This window comes from Callospermophilus lateralis, unplaced genomic scaffold (assembly GCF_048772815.1).
Source record: "Callospermophilus lateralis isolate mCalLat2 unplaced genomic scaffold, mCalLat2.hap1 Scaffold_890, whole genome shotgun sequence".
Taxonomy (NCBI): domain Eukaryota; kingdom Metazoa; phylum Chordata; class Mammalia; order Rodentia; family Sciuridae; genus Callospermophilus; species Callospermophilus lateralis.
The window spans coordinates 134,917-155,998 of NW_027517019.1; the positions used below are offsets into that span (position 1 = coordinate 134,917).

General features: G+C 41.4%; 1 protein-coding gene across 1 annotated transcript in view; it reads right to left on the minus strand.

The window, feature by feature from the left end:
• Positions 1–21,082, minus strand: part of LOC143641204 (alpha-1,6-mannosylglycoprotein 6-beta-N-acetylglucosaminyltransferase A-like) — a 96,525-nt gene that overhangs the window by 70,236 nt on the left and 5,207 nt on the right. The window lies entirely within an intron of this gene.

A 21,082-nucleotide genomic window follows, 5' to 3' on the forward strand; every position in this document is an offset into this window, starting at 1 on the left:
TCACACGGAAAAGACCAGACTCACCAATAACATGGACATGTTGAAGACAGTCTTACAGAAAAATCACAGCACTTACCTTATATTCTCAAACCACTTATCCCACCAGGGTAGAAATGTAGAAGAGGCCAGAGCTTAAAAACAAATGGAGGCATGGTATGTCAAGAAAGAACTGGCATTATTAAGTCCTAGTAAGTTTAAGGGACTTTCACAAGCATAACTCCTTTATTTTTTCCCAAAACCTTATCAGATCAGTAATCACCTCTCCAATTTATAAATGAAACTGAAAGTTAGAGCAATTAAGCAACTTTCCCAGAAGAAACATGGTCAGTAACAGAAATGAGAATTGGAAAGGGTTGTCCTTCCCCTGAGGCTCCTTCTCCTGCCCCCCACTCCCCTCAGATCTTCTTAGTTATTTTCACTTCAAATTTTAAGACTCGGGAAAATTGTATCTCAGATTCTTAAGGATGGGAGTGGTGGGGGAGAACTTTCCTAGGTCATTATCTCTTGGAGGATAAGGGGAAATATCAACATATATCCAGGAAGGGAGAAGAGGAGGGAGATAAAAGCAAACTGATTGATTTAAAAAATAAAATAAAATTAGGGAGGTTGAGGTGGAGCCCAGAAATTATACATCCTGAGTATTCAATTTCTAAACAGGAATATTTAGCAAATCATTTGTGAACATCTGAAAAGATGATCCTACAAAGAATAATTGGTAAACAGCCAGGCATGCCAGGGTAAACCCAGGTCCTTTCTGGAAGGGATGCTTAGCCTGGTCAACCTAGAGGTGGTACAGACTCATGGTCTCTGTTTCAACAAGCCATCCGACATGGTCGCCTGTGAGACATCACTCTCAATGGCCCAAGGACATCTAAGGCCCTCCCAACCTTCAAAACCTCCTTCAAAATCATTTTGATCATATATCCCTTCAGTCCCAAATAAGCATTACCCTAACACATTTAAAAAAAAATGTATATATATATATATATATATATATATATATATATATATATATATATATATATATATATATATATTACTGCCAACGTATAACTAAGTAAAATTTAAGATTTTAATTTTTAAGGGTGAAAAAATGCAAGTTTTCTTCTCCCCTGAGCACTAACTGTTAGAATTCACTGCCCTGGACATGCAACAATGCAGGTCTTAGGCCCAATGATTTCCCTCCACCTGAGCCACCTCCACTGCCAATGACAGTGACTTGCTCTTCACCATGACAGTCCTGGAATCATTCCTTTCCATTTTATCGTCATCCACGCCTCTCCCCTCCATATTCTCTTAGCCCCCTGGACCATCTACTATCAGTGCCTTCTTCTCCACATCCTTATCTTACCTCTCTGATCACCCCACCAAAATCCCCACCTTTTAACAACAAATTATGGCTTTGCTTCACAATCTAACTTCCCTTCTGCACTCAGGGAGCTCAAAAAAAATAAAATAAAAATAAATGAATGAATATAGAGTACCTACATAAACAATGTGACCAGGTTAATGAGGCCCTGGTTTTCCCCAGGTTGCATAATAATTCAAGACTTTTCTTGTCCTCAGCCAACTCCATTTCCCTTTCTCCTCAGCCAAGCAGAACATGCACTACCTTCCTTCCTCCCACCTGCTAATTAATGGATCTCCCTCATTCTCTTGTGTGTTAAAACATTCTCTGAGCACACACTGTATGGTCAGCATTTCCAGATAGTACCAAATCTCACAGTGCTTCCTCTCCATAAGCAAGAAAGTACCAGGGACTAGGCAATGCTGAGAATATAGATCTTTACAAAATAGGGAGCAAGCATGGGCAGAGGTAGGGCTCACCTTACTCCCTGCTCACCTCTGCTTTCTCCAATTTTTTTAAAAAAATATTTGCATTAAAATTCAAATAACATACTTAGAAATGTATAATTCATATGGGGGAGGGATGTTCAGCTCAACGGTTGAGCATGTGCCTGGCATGCATGAGGCTCTTGGTTCCATCCTCAATACCAATAAAAAATAAAGTGTACAATTCAGTAGCATGTAGTACATTCACCTTGTTGTACAACCATCACCTCTGTTTAGTTTCAGAATCCCTGAACCTAGTCTTCCTCCCCAGGCCCAGGAATGACACTCATCTGTTTCCTGTCAGTGAATTTATCTTTCCTGGACATTTTATATCAATGAAGTCAGCAATGCCCTCTCCAATTCTGAAACAGCTCTGCCCTTCCTGCTTTGTTCCTCCAGTCTCTCTCTCTTCAGTGCTTTTGGTCCGCGTCTCACATCTGTCCAGAAATGCCCAGTCCCCTCCTGCCTATGCCTTGGAAATCTCCCTGTGAACTGATCTTGCCTATGAGCAATTCTCTGACCCCTTAAAAACAATCCCATACTTCCTTTGACCTTCTTCCTCTTGTCAGTACAGGTCCAACACCTTCCTTCCCTTCTCAGCCTCTGATTCATTCAGCAGAATTTGGGAAGGTCCTCAAAGATTTCCAAATGGACACAAGCAATAAAAACTCGAAGGCCTTATATGTTAGTCAGTTTTTCATCATTGTGACAAAAATACCTGACCAGAAAGAGGAGCAAAAGTTCATTCCAACCTCCCAGTTTCAGAGGTTCAGTCCCTGGTCAGCCAAATCCATTGCTCTGAGCCCAAAGTAAAAACATCATGGCTGAAGGGCATGGTTAAAAAAAAATGCTACTTTGCTGCTTAGTACAGGACAGCCAGGAAGCAAAGAGTTCCAGTGTCCAGGTATAAAATACAATCCCCAAATTACACCTGTAATGACCCATTTCCTCCAGCCACGCCCCACCTGCCTACAGTTAGCAGCCAGTAATCCATTCAAATTATTCATTCTTCGAATGAATCAATCCACTGATTAGGTCACAGCTCCTCATAATCTAATCATTTCACCTCTGAACAGTCCTGTATTAACACAAGAGTTCTGGGGGAACGCCTCATATCCAAACAACACCACCATATCTCCCAGGTGCCTCTGGTCAAATGATGTATGTGACCATGGATAACTGGTGATGAAGTGTCTCCATGCCTTCTCAATTTTCTTATCTGTAAAATGGGAATCAGAATACTACTGATTAAATTAAATTATAGATGAACACAATATCTTTATTTTGTTTGTTTATTTTTATGTGGTGCTGAAGATGGAACCCAGTATCTCACTTGTGCAAGGCAAGCTATCTGCCACTGAGCCAAAACCCCAGCCCCCTCATTGGGTCTTTTTGAAGAGTAGATGAGTATACCGAGTACCCAAAGTGCTCAAAAAAAAATGTGTGAGGCATGCAGTGAGGGTTCAAAAATGTTATCACCAGGGTCAGGATTACCTATCTCATAAAACCCTTGGCCCTGCTTGCTCAGGAATGGCTGCTTTAGCAGCCATTTTTCAACTTTGGTGGCCAACTTCTTTTCAATGTAGCCTATAAGTGCAAGAATTTTTCAAAGGACTGGCTCTTCCAGGGTAACACTTTTTCAAGGTGATATCATCCATTCTCCCGGCTTTCACTGCTACCTGATGCTGACAAGGCCACAACCCTCCATTTATTCTTGTCTTTACTTCCAGGGCTCAGTTCTGCACCTATATGGGAACACCTCTGCACACATTAACACCCCCAGAGTGCCTTGAATAAAGCGTTCCCTGAATTAAGAATCATCCTGACCTTGCACTTCTCACCACCTCCCTGCCTGCCACCCTTTCCCCTCCTGACTTGAGTTTTCCATGATCTCTCACCAAGACATCAGCCTGCCCTTCCTGTCCCATCGTATTCTGTACCCTGTTTTGCATACAGTGGCAGGAATAGCCATCCAAACTCCAAATCTGCCCAAGCCACACTCCTCCTTAAATTCTTGCAGGAGTCTACTCTCCACTGTTCTCAGGATCAAGTCCAAATGCCTTCCCAGGGAAAGCTGTCCCTAAAGTATCCCATCTATGAGGTGCTCTGGGAATGCTGACAGCTCAAGGCAATGCTAGAGTCAGCCCACACAGCCCCCTCTGCTACAATGCCTTTCCACCAGAGTCTGCCAGATTAGCAATGAAACGTGGGGTACATTAGTTCACCTCTAAATGCCTTAGTTTCCTCATGTGTAAAATTAGAACAGGAGGGCCTAACTACTACTTTCATTTTTTTGGTAAGATTGAGAGCTAAGAGATGTAAATTGACAGAAAGGATCTATAAAACAGTCTGGTACATCATGCCTGCTTTCTAAGAGTTAGTTATTCTTCCTGTAGTTGGAGCAATGGGAAGCATTTATGGCGGGTCGCACTCTGGATGGGGATTCTGGAGCTGTAGTCGCCTTTGTGCCAGTGTCTTAAGTATAAGACCTTGGTAAATGTTTATGGAGCCAGCCAGGTCTTGGAGAGCCCTTCAAGAATAGTTCATTGGCTTAGCACCAAAGACTTTCAGAGCTTAAAGTCACACAGGATAACATCTGACCCAACCCTCCCACTTTGGCAAAAGAGGCAGAGGCTTACCAGCTAGTTAGTCATAGGGACCGGCCTCCAGATCTCCTGACTTCCTGGTGGTGTCTTGTGGTGGCCTAATGCAAGCAGCTTCATGTCACCCCAGCAGCCCAGCTGTTTTACATCTTCAGTCTCCCTCTTGAACGGCCGCTGCTCACCACCCATGCTCTTTTCTTCCCTTGGTTCCCTTTCTCATGCCTCTCCTCCAACCTAGTTTTGTTTTTCTGCCTGTCTTATGGTTGGGGGTTCTCATTCTTCCAAAGAAATGTCTACCCTTTCACAAAGTGATCCAGATATGGGTATGTTCTTCATGATGTGGCTGAAACAAAGCATGGGGCAGGTGCAATCCCTGAGCCTTCCAGTCCCCCTCCAGGACTTCCTGATCACTCCCAATGGGAGGGAGATTTTTCTTCATCACCAGAAAGTTACATTTTGCTACTCTGGGATTCAGATGTTTTAGATACTCCAACATTCCTAAATAGTTGTTGTATGGTATTGTTTGGGGAATAAGAACAAGAAAAAGAAGTCTACACATGTTTGGAACAGAAACTATTTTTTCCAAAAAGTTTTTTTCTGAATGGCTGAGGCTTGAACCCAGGGATTCCTGCATATCACACACATGCAGATCCCACATTAATCTAGATATACAACAAAGGGCAAGTAATGGCTCTCAGTTCAAAACTGTATCCTAAAGTTTCAACCACATACATAAATTTCGCCCATCCACCCCTTTGCTCTAGCTTCCAAGAAGTGGCCTCTACATGGCCTGTCACTTTGGCACTGCAGGCTGATGACAAGTGGCATTCCAACAGGACTTTTATTTTTTTCAGGCTGTGGTATTTACAGAACTGCTCTACTCTGAAACTTCTGCTTGGACACTTCCATAGGCTTAGAAGGCAGCCAGTGAACTTAACACTGTGAACAAATAAATCCTGGTATGCTGCATAAAGCTCTTGATTACTTTCCATGGTTGGGTTATAATGGCATTTAAAAAGCCTTGCACTTCATGTATCTTTAAGGCTGAGCCTCTGCTGAGTTGTCATGCACATGTCTGACATTCACCAGAGCACAAAGCTCATCACAAGCCTGAGTGGAGCAAGACGGGGAATGTAGTTACGTTGAAGGGCTGGGATTTTTAGACTACATCTCTTAGAAATGATTATACCACACAAATTTGCCTTGACAATAACAGCCATGGACACAGTGCTAAAAGTGGGTGGTAAATTTGTATGCACATGCCTTACTACTTAAGAATTTACTACAATCCAAATCCTTGGGTTCAACATCTGTGGATTCAATCATCCATGATAAAAAATATTTGAAAAAAGGGCTGGGGGTATAGCTCAGTAGGAAAGCATGTGCATAGCATTCAGGAAGCCCTGGGTTCAAGTCTCAGCCACTCAGAAAAAAAAAACATTTTGGAAAAAAAAATTTCTGTCCTGAATACATGTAGACTTTTTTTCATGTTTTATTCCCCAAATAATACCATATAACAACTATTTACATACTATTTACATAGTATTAGGTTTTATGAGTAATCTAGAGATTATTTCAAGCATGGAGAGGATGTGCATAGGTGAGATATAGACACTATGCTACTTTATGTTTTGGGTGCTGGAACAAATAACTTCTGGACACCAAGGGACAACCAAATGTCACTGTCTTACTACTGGCTATAAAGATGTTTGCCCTGGATATGAGATGTTAGGAGTCTTACTTTGTTTTTCTTGTAAATGCTAAGGCAGATCTGTTCTTTTAAAAAATAAATGAAAAACCATTTATTTTAGAAAAAGAAAAATTGCCTGCCTTCTTGATAAAACACTTTCTACACGAAAGACCTCTAGTACATCTTTCTCTTGCCAAAAACCTTTTACCTAGCTTAGGGGTGTTTTTCTTTGGCTCCACACTTAGAACAGGACTCATCCTCAGAAGGGCATTTGACATGCACCACATGAATTCATTTGTAGATTGGTGGCTTGAGTCAACAGCCTGTGATGGAGAACAGGCAGGCTTTAGAATCAGAGATCTGCATTGAACCCCCAATCAGCACCTGATTTGCAGGTGATCTTATATACTTTAATGTCTGTTATTTTAGCCTAAACATTAATAGCACCACTTTTACCTCTCAAAGAGTCCAGGTTTCAATGATAAATTATGTGGTCACCTTGCTTATTATTGGAGTTACTGCAGATAAGACTCTTCACACAGTCTCAAGTTTATTAAATGAAAACAAGGGAATCTAACTGTCACAAGCATGAAATCAGTCTTGTTTCCAGAGTGTCTAGTGTTCCCCAGAATACCAGTTTCCATGCCCAAAAGGTCAGCTCTCAGGAGAAAGTGTTTATCCATACACATCATGGACTCACCTCTTCCGGGCAGGTTGAATATAGAACCTGTATTTCCCACTTTTTATTGCAATAATGTCTATAAAATAGGAATGAGATCTGGGTCCACAGCTGCACATTAATTCCATCATCCACCTGACTAGGAGATGACTCATTCATGGATATTTAAATGCCTACATTCTAGATCATCTGGATTTTATTTACTCAATCTACAAAGGTGGGGTTAAGATCAAGTCAACCCAAATCAAACCTCTATAAAACAGGCTAAGTGAATGTGGTACAGATACAGAAGGCTAAGAGGTCCTTTGAAGTAAGTGTGATTACCACCTCTTAGTCAATTGACTGTGGTGAGTTTCTTGCTTTTTTAAGCCAAAAACAGCTGGCTATATAGATCCCATGGAAGAACAGCTTGTTTAAAAAAAAAAAAGGATCTTAGATACCGCACTTTAAAAATGAGGCCTAATCATTCACAGTCTCAAACATGAATCTGTACTATCAACCAGTGGGTACAGAAAACAATAGAATTTTGTTATTACCACTGAGAGAGAGAGAGAGAGAGAGAGAGATAGAGAGAGAGAGAGAGGTGAGATGCTGTCACTTCATTGCTAAGCTTGTTAAATACACATATGTTCTCCCTATTTCAAATGAATAGTAACAATTTCCACTTCTTTAAGAGGTGATTTATACTCAAGGAGAAATGTGAGTAATAACTAGATCAATAGAAAAATGAAGAAAAAAATCATGAGACTATTTGATCCCAATTTTCAGCATAATATTTTTGGAAACAAAAATGAAAAGTCATTCTTCCAATTATCATTTAATATAATTGTCCAAGGTATTTGTGTTGAATATGTGAAGGTCCTTGCCTACCATAACTTCTAAAGAATTAGAAAGGAAATGTTCAGCATTTTCATGCTCTAAACACAGACTTAGAAGCTATAAGAAGAAAAATATGCTCATGGCATTGCAACAATAGCTTAGTGTCTGGAGGACAGTGAGAAACAGTGCAGAAAGCTATTCTGACAAAGTCACTTCCTATCAGCAGAAGTTTCCAGAAACAGAAAAGGGCTGACAGCACTCCAGAAATCCAGTTATAGCTGCAACACAGCACCTTGCAAGCTGGACTCACTGGGTAGCAAATTAGCAACCAAGTCAAGTACATACCTATGGACCTGTCTACCTCTACCCTGAGTCCTAATTTCTAGAGAACATTCTTCTCCCACATAAGCCATACACACAACCCCCTACACACATTCACAGGCAAGGAGCCATCTGCAAAACAGAGTAACTTCTTACAGTTGTGTTGGTTATTATGTAACTTAGAAGCATATGAAGAAAAAAAATTTCTGGTTTTTCTCCCCTTGAAAAACTGAAGCAGAAATCACACTTCTGGTTAGAATTCACATAATCAGTATGTTTTTAAGTAAATGCTTCATGTACCTTATACAACTTGTCAATTTCACCAAGGGAATATTCTAACAAACTTTCCTCCTCAAAATATGATAGAAGAGTGAATCACAAATATAGTTCAACTGGTTGACCAAGTCTAAGAAGAAAACTAGCCAGGTGGAGATAAGCTCACACCCACTCCACACCCTTGTCTGACAGCCTTGGGGAAAGCCAAGGAAGAGAAGGACTCCTGGTGACAGGAAGGGACAGGGGAGCAGCAGGCTGAATGTTTCACAATGCTCTACAATTTCTATACCACCCCCTCCCAGAAGACTGAAGAGGCATATGGACCCCCTCACAGAAGGATTTTTTTCAATGCATAAAATACATAGGATCTCAAGAGGAAATCAATTATATTTAAAAAGTTGACAAAATACTTTTTAAATTGTGATATAGTAATACATATACATGTTTATTTAGCACATTAATAACACTGTCTAGCAGCAGGTTTAACAACCACTATAATTTCCAAGTGGCTATGAGTATTGATATTTTAAGATATCTGCTAAGCATGTACAGTGTGAAATCAAAATATTGTATATCTATTGGTGAAAAAGTCACAAATAACACTCATACTGCAGCAATTTGAGGCCAACATTTAAAGGTGAAAGAATTGCAGCAGGGTGCAGTGGTGCCTACCTATAATCCCAGAGACTTGGGAGGTTAAGGCAGGAGGATCTCCTCAGCAATTTGAGGAGATCCAGTCTTAATAAGAGAACTGGGGATGTAGCTTAGTAGCAAAGTGCCCCTGGGTTCAAACCCCAGTATGGAAAAACAACAACAACAAATGAAGGACTTGCTAAATTTTGCTACAAATTAGTAAACATCAAAGTGCAATAATTTGCCACCAAAGCTCACAGATCTCCTTGAAGCCTTGCAGTGGGCTCATGTGAAAAATCATGTGATAATCTGATTTAATCCTTGCTATGATTTCACAATGGTCCCCCCCACTTCCCACTGTCCAAGTGGTAGAAATGAACAGTGAAGGAGGAGCCTAGTAAAAAGTAAGAGGAGGCTCTACCCCAGTGAATGGATTAATGCTATCTCAAAAGAGTGGTCAGGTCTCATAGGACTGGATTCCTTCCCATGAGAATGGATTGTGTGAGTTTAGCTCAAAAGTGAGTTTGGCTTTCTCAGCTCACACTCCCTTGCTTCCTTTTCCATCATGTGAGCTCTCTCACACACTCCCACCATGTGCTCTCACTATGTGATACCATCTGCCACGTTTTGATGCACTCAGGGGATCCTCACCAAATGCTGGCACCATGCTATTTAGACTTTGCAGCCACCAGAAATGTGAGTCAAATCCTCTTTATGCATTACCAATCATCAGGTATTTTTGTTGTAACAGCACAATGTGGACTAATATAACCTCCCATTCCTGTGGTCTTACCAGAATAATGAAAATACCCACAAGGGAGCCTTTGTCCAAAAACAACAATTAAACCACATATGTGGGAGAGCAGAAGGTCTGCACCAAGGAGAGTCTATGACATGTATGTGTGACTGGGAGAGAAGCAGTATGACTGGGACCAACATCTATATTATATTACTGATGCATCCAATGTATGGGTCACAGATTGTTTCTTTAAAATGCTTGACATTAGCAGTAGTAATTCAGCTGAAGTATTGACTAGAAGGGAAAAGTTATTTTATAAACCATCTCCCCTAACACTGAAACCTATGGGACCCCAAAGCCTCCAGCTTATAGCAAATTTCCAATACTCCTTTATTGTCTAAAGTCAAATTATTACATAAACTATCTAGACATAGTTTCAAACATACTTCCTGAATGCCATAAGAATAACATAAATGGGAATAAAAGTAATTATGACAAACCTAATGTATTTCAATATGAAATTAGTTGGGCAGGATTACTCTAGCAGCATAATAGCATTGTTAGATGCCTGCACTTTATGTTAACAAAAAGAAGGGGGGGCAGATGAAAATGTTAATGTGAAATGTGAAATGGAGAGTCACAACCAACTGAGAGGTTATAAAATCATCGCAGATGAGGTAATGCTATATGGGTGGTATGAATCTCCAAGGGTAACTTCCCCAACAAAACAGGGAGCAATCTTTTTCTTCATTGACTGGAAAAGTTGATGCCTTTTTAAAATGTACAAAAATGATGTTTATATGGAAGTTAGGTGTAGATTGAAGTTTGCTTGCCCATGATAACCTAGTTGTAGCATACAGCTTGTGGCACAAGACTGTTCTTCCCACATAGATGTTTTACATCTATAATGGTTTGGATCTGGAATGTCCCCCGCAAAAAAACTCATGTGTTAAAAAGCATGGTCCTCAATGCAGGAAGGTTCAAAGGTAGATTTTTAGGCAATGACTAGATAATGAGGAATCTGACTTCATCAGCGGATTACTCCATTTGATCAGTGGAGTAATCCATCAAATAGATGGAAGTAGGTCACTGGGGGTCATGCCCTGGGTTTAATCTATCTGTGGTCCCATCATCTTCGTCTCCCCCAACCCATCTCTCCCAGCTTTCCATCTGCCATGAGTTTAGCAGCTTTCCTATACCATCCCTTATGCCATAATATTTCTATCTCAGAGCTGGCTGACATGAACTGAGACCTCTGAAGCCACGTGGCCCAAACCAACTTCTCCTCCTGTTAAGTTGTTCTTGTCAGGTATTTTGGTCAGAGTGATAAAAAGCTGACTAACACAGCACTCGTGGTCCTCACCCAATAAGTGCTATAGCAATTTTCAAGGAATGACAATGAAAATTGCCCCCACAAATTTCTGAAATGCCTATAACCACACTGTTGGGTCTGAGGCTAGACCAGAGTCCCATCTTTAGGTCCCAACCCTGCCTACCTCTGAGTGATTTTAAGCTGGCACAAAGAGGACACTCCCTGGGTGACTGTGGCAGGCATTACAAGAGAAACCTTAGGCTTGTATAGCGGGTACCTTTACCCAGAGTTTTGCCCTTGGGAGAAGAAAAGCGGAATATAGTAGGGAGAGAAAATAAGCAGCCAGGCAAATGGAAGCAGGAGGAGCCTAGATCCCAGGATGCAGGTGGCTCCTGGAACCTCTCCCAGTCCCTGATGTGAATTCTCCACTTTGGCTGCAACAAGCTCCAAAAGGTTTCTACTGCTGGTGCCCAGAAGAATCCTTATTAATTACACACACCCAACCACCTAGAGGGAAAGCCACCCATCTACCTGAACTAAGGGGACAGCAGCAACAACATAAATGCTCAAGGGAACTTACTCTGCTGTCAAAGAAGCTATGTTTCTTGAGGAAGGTCCCTCAGATCTTACCTAAGCTCTTCATGCTATAGTCAAACCTCATGCATTTTGATTCTACCCTCACTGCCAATAAAAGAAATGAGTCAGTGGCCACTCTTCATCTGGCATTTCAGATTCTAAAAAGACATATCCAGATCATTCTGAAGTCTTTTCTGCCTCAGCTCTTGCTCATCAATTCCATGAGCCACACAACATAAATAACCATGTCGTCCTTCCTAACAGCTTGGAAAATGTAGGTATTAAAGAAAGTTGGCCTTTAAGGGCCCAATTAGGTCTGAGTGAAAAAAAAATTTTTTTTTCCTAAAATCTGTTCAACTGCAAAAGTTCATAATTTAATGTCTCTAAATTGTATTATGCTCAGAAATACTACCACCATAAATCAGAAATGTGGCAATAAGGACCACTTTCCAGAGATGTTCTTAAAAGAAGGCAGGATCACTGTTTCTCTACCTCTTCCACTAATGGACTCCATTATATCACAAAAAAGGCCCTGCTGGAATCTAATGAATAAATAACTAGCACTTGAATGGAATTTGTGTCCATTTTAATTCCAATTAGTTTCCACTAGAAAGCCTGGGCCCCATTCCAATAAACTTTATTTACAACAGGGGCAGCTGGTCATAGTCTGCTGATCCCTGACCAGCATTTTTTTAAAAGCAATAAAAAGAGAATAGAAAATATTGGAGGACATCATACTAATAAAGATAAGTACTATTTCATAAAACTTTACTTGCTGTTACATATGTGAATTCTGAGTCAATATATGTGTTACTATAGATTCAAATCAAAAGTTGCCAGAATAGAAGATTTGAAAAAAAATACATTGTTGAGGCTGGAGTTGTGGCTCAGTGTAGAATGCTCACCTAGCACATGTGAGGCACTGGGTTCGATCCTCAGTACCACATAAAAATATATTTTAAAAAATAATAGCATATAGAGTAAAAAAAATCTCTTAACTATTCAAGAACAGAGTCTGCTTCTGAGTGAAACTGGTGAGAATTTAAAGAACTTTAATGTTGTGCTAAAAACAGGGAAAGAGCAGATATCATGGGACATTCATACAGCTAAAATTATAATCTTAAAAGAATATTAATTAGTTACAACTAATACAAAATGACCTTCCAGAGGACACTAAAATTACTTCTCATATTTTTCAAATATCTAATAGGAGCTGTGTATCAACTGTTGCAAATTTCTCCATAACTCAGTGGTTTAAAACAAGCATGTTTGTACACAAAGGTACAGGCTAGACGGGTGATTTTGCTGACACAGGCCAGGCTGAGCTGATCTAGGCCAGACATGCTCAGGAGACTGTGAGCAGCTGATGGGTCAGAAAAAAGCTGGATGGTCTAGGATGGAATCAGCTGGCATATCCTGGCTCACCCCACTGGGCTAGTCTGGGCATGTTCTCATGGTAGGGGCAGAGATCTGAGAATAAACCCAGTACTTACAAAGCCAATCAGAAACACATAGGAGCTCTTAAAACTGTTTATACACAGTATTTACTAACATTCCATTGATCAAAGCAAGTCACATAACCAACACCAGGGATGGGGAACGGGAAGGAAGCAGTACTACAAAGCTACTGGGGGAAGAATGTGGCCATAGACAGGCCATTAATCAGAGCCATTAGTGCAATCAATCTACCACCAGTGATATTCATTGTTTATTATGGCAGAAGCACAGAGATCTGACATTATTTCAGGTTTTTCCATTACTATTGCTCATTTTGTTTGTTCATAATCACTTGTAAGGCAGAAAAGCAGAATGAAAAGAATGAACAGCTTTAAAATGTAGGCTTTTGAAACCTGGCTCTTCCACTTCTGGCTATGTAACCCTGAACAAGTTTGCTTCACTCCTCCGTTTACTCATTAAAATAAAAGGTTCAGGGACAATTACATACTGTGTGACATGTAAGAGTACTTGGCTCTCTCTCTAGCCTTAGCAGAACTCAAAATTTATTTAGATACTAAAATGCTTTGCAAACAGTTGGTGTGACTATTTCAAAAAGGCGAATGAGGAAACAGGTAAATTTTCTATAACAGTTAAACACCTTCACACACACACACACACACACACACACACACACACACACAAACACACTCACAAAAAGCTAGTTTTCATAAAGGGTAAAGAATCGTTTCCTTTCAAAGAATTTTGAGGACTGTGGTAAGCACAAACATGTCCCCTGAAGATATTCATAACAGAATCCCTGGAACCTATGATCATATTACCCTACAAGACAGATGTGATTAAATTAAGGACCTTCAGAGGGGTGATTATCGTGGATTATCCTGATTGGTCTAATCTAATCACTTGGATCCATAAAAGAAAAGAACCTTTCTCAGCTCTCTCCAGAGTACCAGCATGGGGGCAGAGCACAGGTCTCAGCTCAGGGTTGGTGGTGCTGAAGGAAGGGGACACAAGCTCAGAATTCAGGCAACCCCTAGATTTTAGGAAAGACAAGAAATGGATTTGCCCATGGAGCCAACAGAAAAGATGCTAGCTGGTGAGAATCCCATTAAAGCTTTTACCTACAGAATTAAAAGTGACAGAGTGTTGCTTTAAGCTCCTGGGTTTGTGGTTGTTACAACAGCAATACAAGGATGATGTAATCTAACAATGAGGAAGCAGAAAAGTCTCTTAGCCAGGTGCAGTGGTGCAAGCCTGTAATCCCAGTCACTGGGTAGGCTGAGGCAGGTGGATTGCTAGTTCAAAGCCAGCCTCAACAACTTAGCGAGGCCCTAAGCAACTCAGTGATACCCTGTTTCTAAATAAAATACAAAAGAAGGCTGAGGATGGGGCTCAGTGGTTAAGCACACCTGGGTTCCATCCCCAGTACCAAAAAAAAAAAAGAAAGAAAGAAAAAGGAAAGAAAAGTCCCTCTTGAAACAAAAGGACTGGTAAGAAGAATTTCTGGAACTTGGAGAATATTAACTAGACATGGCATCAAAAATGGAAGCTGTTTCTGATTCTGATTTTAGGGGCAGCTAGAGAAAAGGCAATATGATAGAAATAGCAACTCAGGATATCATGGAAAAACTTCTAGTACACTTTATAGGAAAATACAATAAAAATCATCATCCTCAGCATCTAAGCACCCCCTACTTATGACTAGGGGAAAGGCCTCACTAATAAAGTCTTCCACAGAAACTCTGGAGATTTCATTTATATGATGCTATTCCAGACCTGAACTACAACACTTACTGCTCCATTTTTTTTTGTAGATGACAATAAGGTTATAACCCCTGGTTAAGTATTAAAACACACACACACACACACACACACACACACACACACACACACAGAGAGAGAGAGAGAGAGAGAGAGAGAGAGAGAGAGAGAGAGAGAGAGAGTTTAAATCTGTTGATCTTCATGAGCCCATGTATTACATGCACTGTGAATGAGGCAGATGTCAACAAAAAGTCCACAGAGTGATTTGTGAAAAACAGAACTTTATAGAGACACAAAGATCACATAGGACCTTAAAATTAGGAACACACCTAAGAATATTTGTAAGGATAGATTAGAGAAGCTAGAGTTCCCTTGAAGGATACACTAGTAAAACCTCCCACACCCCCAGGACAGGAGAAGCTGAGTGACAGGTCATCTGACAGATGAGAAGCTGGGTTCAGGAGCACAGAGCCAGCCCACAGGGCCACAGCAGCCCAGCTCAGAGGCCTCACCAGCCAGAGTTGGGGTTCACTCACCAACCCCACCAGCAGGCTTTTCTCGTGACTCCAGCATGCCAGGCTCTGTGCCAGGCAATGAGCTCTCAGTCTGTGCCTACTCGAGTTCCAAACTCTTCTCTGTGTATTTCTTGGGTTAGATGTGGGGTTTTTTTTTTGGGGGGGGGTGTTTTGTTTTGTTTTGTTGGAACAAGCCTAGTGGGGGGAAAAATTTGCCCTTGTGGGAGTTTTTGAATATCTGAATAACAAATAAGGCCTGGTGAACTTATGAAAAGTGACCGTATTTACCCAAGAGAATGACATTTGCACCTACAAAACAATGTACAGTGTAGACTGCCCACTTAACAATGGATGTCATCTTTACATCTAGCAAGCATAATGATTAAAAATAAAAGAGAAGTGGGAAGGATGTATCATTCTTAGGGGAGAGTAGAAAATTGCATTAAAGGGGGAAAGCAACAGAGAGGCCTGATACTGTGTTGCAGGGGTCTCACAGAGGACAGCAGAGACTTCATAGTGTACATTACTAGGAGAGGAGATAGAAAAAATCTCCCCTTCCCCTACATGCCCCCCACATTTTGCTGCCTCTACCTCTATTAGCTCTAACAATTATAGTGGAGGAAGCTGGGTGTGGTGGCATGGCCTGCAATTCCAGTGACTGTGAGGCTGAAGTAGGAGGATCACAAGTTCAAGGCAAGCCTCTGCAATTTATGAGACCCTGTTTCAAAATTAAAAAAAACAAACAACAACAAAAAGACGTTGCTAAAGTGCACCTGGGTTCCATCCCCAGTACCTAAAGAAAAAAATATATATACAAAGAAGGAATGACAGAAATATATCAACCAGAATTACTAACAAAGGTACCAAAGGAAAACAGAAAGATGAAAGATGAGATTAACAGGGGCATCAGAAAGTGCTTCCCTAAAGAAGATGTGCAACATAAAGAATTGGTCATTTAGAAAACTCATTGCTATGAATACTAGTAAATTTAAAAAAAAAATCAGAGATGAAAATAACAAATTTCCTAAAAAAAAAAAATCAGCTTCAAGGAGACTGATATAAAACCCTTATCTTTTAAATGTAGTTACTTCACAGGGATGCATAGAAGTCATGTAAACAGGATTTGGCCCGGCTCGTGGCTGTGTCAATGCAGAGTCACATTTCCCAGGATGCTGTGGCACAGAACCACAGAATTTTGTGAGCCCAATCATCTTCTGGTCTTTGGACTTCAATTTCCCCAGGGAAAAATACTGCTTCACTAGAGGAAGGGAGGTTATTTCTAAGCTGAGATACAGGATCAAGGCTTTTCATTTCTAAACATATAAAAGTAAACATCCCAAAAGATAGCGATAATAAAGGGTTGGTTCTTAGGTATGCATTTCACGGTCTGCTAAAGGGAGTTTATACAAGAACAAAAGAATCTTGAATGTTTTCTCAATCTTTTTTTTAATTTTTTTTTAATTCATTGAGGGAATTTGTTTATTCTACACCCATTTTTGCCAGAGGTGTAGAATCAGACAACATCAGCACTGAACACATCTCTGGAGTCCATTCAACCCCCTTACTTTCCAACCTTAGGCCCAAAGTGGTCATACAGGCTGACTCCGTGTATTCACATTTGCATTTGTCTTCATGACTGAACTTAACTCTTGGAGTAGGACCTAACCACAGAGCTTCTCAAGGAACTCCAAACCCCTTGAGCAGCTAAGTTCTATTCATTGAGCAGAAACATTCTGACGTCAGGAGCAGGTGAGAGAACTGATGCTGGATCCATTCCTAAGCACAAGAAGGGACTAGAAGGAAAGGAAATGGAGCCCACTGGTAGACCGAGCAGCAAAACTCCACCAAGTGGGTGATCTCAGGGATCAGAGGAACATCTTGCAGGGCCTCTGCACTCTTTCTAGGATTCCTCATACTGTGGGGTTGCCTTCACAGGCAACCTTTACTAGTTGGTCCAGGAACAGTTCTGACACCACTGCCACATCACTCTGTGCTCTTAAAGGTGAAAAATCAATGCCTAGAGGAGCAGGAACCCAATGACACATTGAGAGAATTAATTAATAAGAGTAAAACATAACATTCAGCCCAGACAGTATCCTTAAAATGTCAGACTGCTAGGGTGGAACACACCTGTAATCCCAGCAACTCACTTGTAATCCCAGCTATGTCAGGAACTGAGGCAAGAGGACTTCGAATACAAGGTCAGCTAGGGCAACTTAGCAAGATCCTGTCTCAAAACAAAATTTAAAAAGAGTATGTGTGGAAAGGGGAGTTTGGGCATGTAGCTCAGTGGTAGAGTGCCACATGCATAGCCTGTGGAAGGCCCTGGGTTCTATCCCTGGCAAAACAAGATGTCAAATTGCACAGGAAAAGCAACAAGAGAACATATCACTCAAAGGGACATAAATCACCTACGTACCCCCAGCCCAGGAGGGGGAGTACTGTGCCACTCCCATATTTGCTCCCCCACCATATTCCAAAGTGAAGCTGGATGTGAGTCCACTTGGGGACTCTAGGAAGACCCAAAAGTCCAGCACATTCTCTTCCCAGAACATCTCTATAAACAAAGCAGGCACACATTGATATCAATTGTTTCCAGGGGACCCAGGGTCAGGGCTGAGGCTCAGCATTGCCACTTCCAACTGCTGGTAAGCAAGTCTGTCAACCTCTCTGCAGGTCTGTGTCCTCAGCTAGACAGGAAGGGGGTCCAGAAGAACTCCACTGCTGCCCTTCCAAACCCCAAGTGTCTTAAGACTTCTTGGTTGGGATTATAAAGGAGGCCCTACTAAGTATATGATATCCTTGACAGCATTAGTAACTAGACATGGTCCATCTTGCATGGGTTCTGGGTTCAAATCCTCACACTGCCTCCTGAGGCTGTTCAAGACTTTGGCCAGATTTCATGATCCTGCATGTTACAGTCTTTCTATGTATAAAAACTAGGAGCAACAATGCCTCAGGGTTGTAATAAGGATTAAATGAGATAATACAAAGGAAGCATGGAGACTAATGTCAATTATGGAAGATAAATCTTTTTCATTGTTATCATTCTTATTTTCTTGATTACCTGTTCTTGACATTTTTCTACCAAGACATATAATCTTTGTGACAATCACCATTACAACATACTTCCATGGCAGGGACAGAGATGTAGAAAAGAACCAAAACTGTCAGAGTGGAAGACTTTTCTGTGTGAGATACTAATAAAAAGAATTTTATACCAGCATGACAGGACCCATAAGCAGTTCGTGTGCAGAAGTACAACACTAAGGAGCTCAGACAGGAGTAGGGGCTGGTACACCTCCAGGGCCAGCCGCAACCACAGAGGAAGCAAACAAGTGAGCTCTTGTTATTCTAGGGATAACACTGTAAGGCTGACTTCTTAAGTATATTGCAAACAGCAATACTGAACTCTTACTAGTAATGAAATATTTGGGCTACACCTCACCTCTGAACTCACAGACAATAGGGTAGAGGACTGTGAATACAAGATCAGCCAGGGCAACTTAGCAAGATCCTGTCTCAAAACAAAATTTAAAAGAATATGTATGAAAAGGGGATTTGGGGCATGTAGCTCAGTGGTAGAGTTTCTTATCCATCCTCAGCAGGGCCAAGGTCCAGCAGGCATTAACACGGGCCTGGCAGTGGAGGTGACAAAGGGATAGTGCTAATTTCCAAGGAGAACTGCTCCCTCCAAACCTGACTCAATAGCTTACACCCCTTGCCTCTCCAGACTTTCAAGGCTAGACAAAGAGCCCCAAGATGAAGGCCCTACTCTGATTCCAGAGGCTGTGTGTGTAGACAAGAGAGTCGAATCCTTCAACCCTTCTTATGCATGCATACAACATACAGAACAAAGTCAGAGAAAGGTCCATTTAATTCTGGCAATGGAAAAAATAAAATAGCCTAAATGGGCAAACACAGCTTAAGTCCCCACTCTCGGCTGAGAGCATGGTCGCAGTACTAAAGGCTCCTGGGACTCACCTTGGTGGCTTTCCAAGAGTTATTAGCTATTAGTTTGCATTAACACACTGAAAGAGAAGGTCAGATGAATTAGAAGTGAGAAGGTAATTCAGAGAAAGGACATCTTCATACTAAGCAACAGCAGAATGCATGACACATGGTAAAGACTGGATATATACTGAGTGCACTTACAGACAACATCAGGGTCATGCACGTATTTGTGTTAGTGATATGGACACAGGCTGTAAAGTGCATACAGGACAATAGCTTAGCTGAGAAACTTTATAAAAATTTAAGGGTCGAGAAGATTTTTACTGAATTTTCAACAGAAATTTCAAAGTAGAGCCATCTTCAGACTATTAGGAGTGACTCTATACTTCAAAGCAATTATTAACTTTAAAGGCAGCCTAATAAAACCTGCACTGACAAGTTCCTAATGCTCCACTGTCACCTACATGGCAATTCTGCCCCTACAAAATTTAAAATCTTTACCTCCCTTTTTTTAAAGTACCTGTATTCTGGAACATACCTACTTTCCTTCAGTCATCACCTGTTCACCTGGCACCAGGATACATACTTCTACAAACTGACAGTCACCATAGCAACCCCCCAGAGACAAACCTGAAGGAACCACTTTCCTGAGACTCACTATAATAGCATCAACATAGACGGCCACCCCACCCAGCCCCGTCACCCCTCATAGAATCAGGAGGACAGGACAAACAGGAGGATAGGAGAGAAGAAAATGAATCCCTGGTGCATCTTGCATGGGTTCTGGGTTCAAATCCTCACACTGCCTCCTGAGGCTGTTCAAGACTTTGGCCAGATTTCATGATCCTGCATGTTACAGTCTTTCTATGTATAAAAACTAGGAGCAACAATGCCTCGGGTAAAACCCAATCAGGATAATCACAGAGTGAGAGAGGGTACACACATCCAAGCCCAGAGGGCTTGATGACTGATGACTATTCTTTGTGATTTTCCAGGCATCTTGGCAGGGAACACACGTGTTTCCTGACAAAACTTATTCCATTGTGACCCTGCAGTGACTTGGACCCCCAAACCTGTGGAACATAAGGAAAAGGTCAAATGTCAGTTGCTATCTGGGACAAATCCTGAGCAGCTATACTTCTCAGGAGAGGAGTCAACTCCCCACCCTCCCCACCCCCAGTTAGGGCCACAGGGGAGGGGGGGACTCCGGCATTTCAATGCCGTTGGAGACCAGATGAGCAGAAGACTGGTTGGTTATTTTTAAATTGAGAAAACTGAATGGGAAGGGAGAAAACCTGAATTATTGTGATCTCTTAAGGCCCCTTCCAGCCTCCAGATTCTCCCAAGGAACACTGCATATGCACATACATATGCACACGCTTCTTTATAAAAATGTATACGGATGCGTGTGTGTGTGTGTGTGTGTGTGTGAATATATATATATATATATATATATATATATATATATATATAAATGAGTACAGTATTCACACTTCCAAACACAAAGTACTTGAAATGCACACTGCTGAGATCAAAAGGCTAGTGAGCTGCTTTGCAGCAGCTGGGACTGAAGCACACAGATACCACTGACAGATCTGGGCAGAGCCTAGCAGCTCTCCTGACATTGCAGTTCACCTTAAAACCAACTGACTGGTGGCCATTTGGGTAGCTGCAAACCCTGCAAAAGTCCATAGACGCTTTCTCCTAGTGATTCTAGTCACCAGTGTCCAAAAGTCAGAAGTTCAGGCTGGAAAAAAGGAAGGAGAGGAAAGAAAATGCCCAAGCCCTATCTCCAGACACCCAGCTCCACCACAAACAGTAGGCTGGCAGAGCAACTTCCTTCCTCTAGTTCAGTTCCTTAAAAGGGCAAAAAGGTCACTCTCTTCCCACCTTGATTTTCAGGGGTCCCCCTCAAC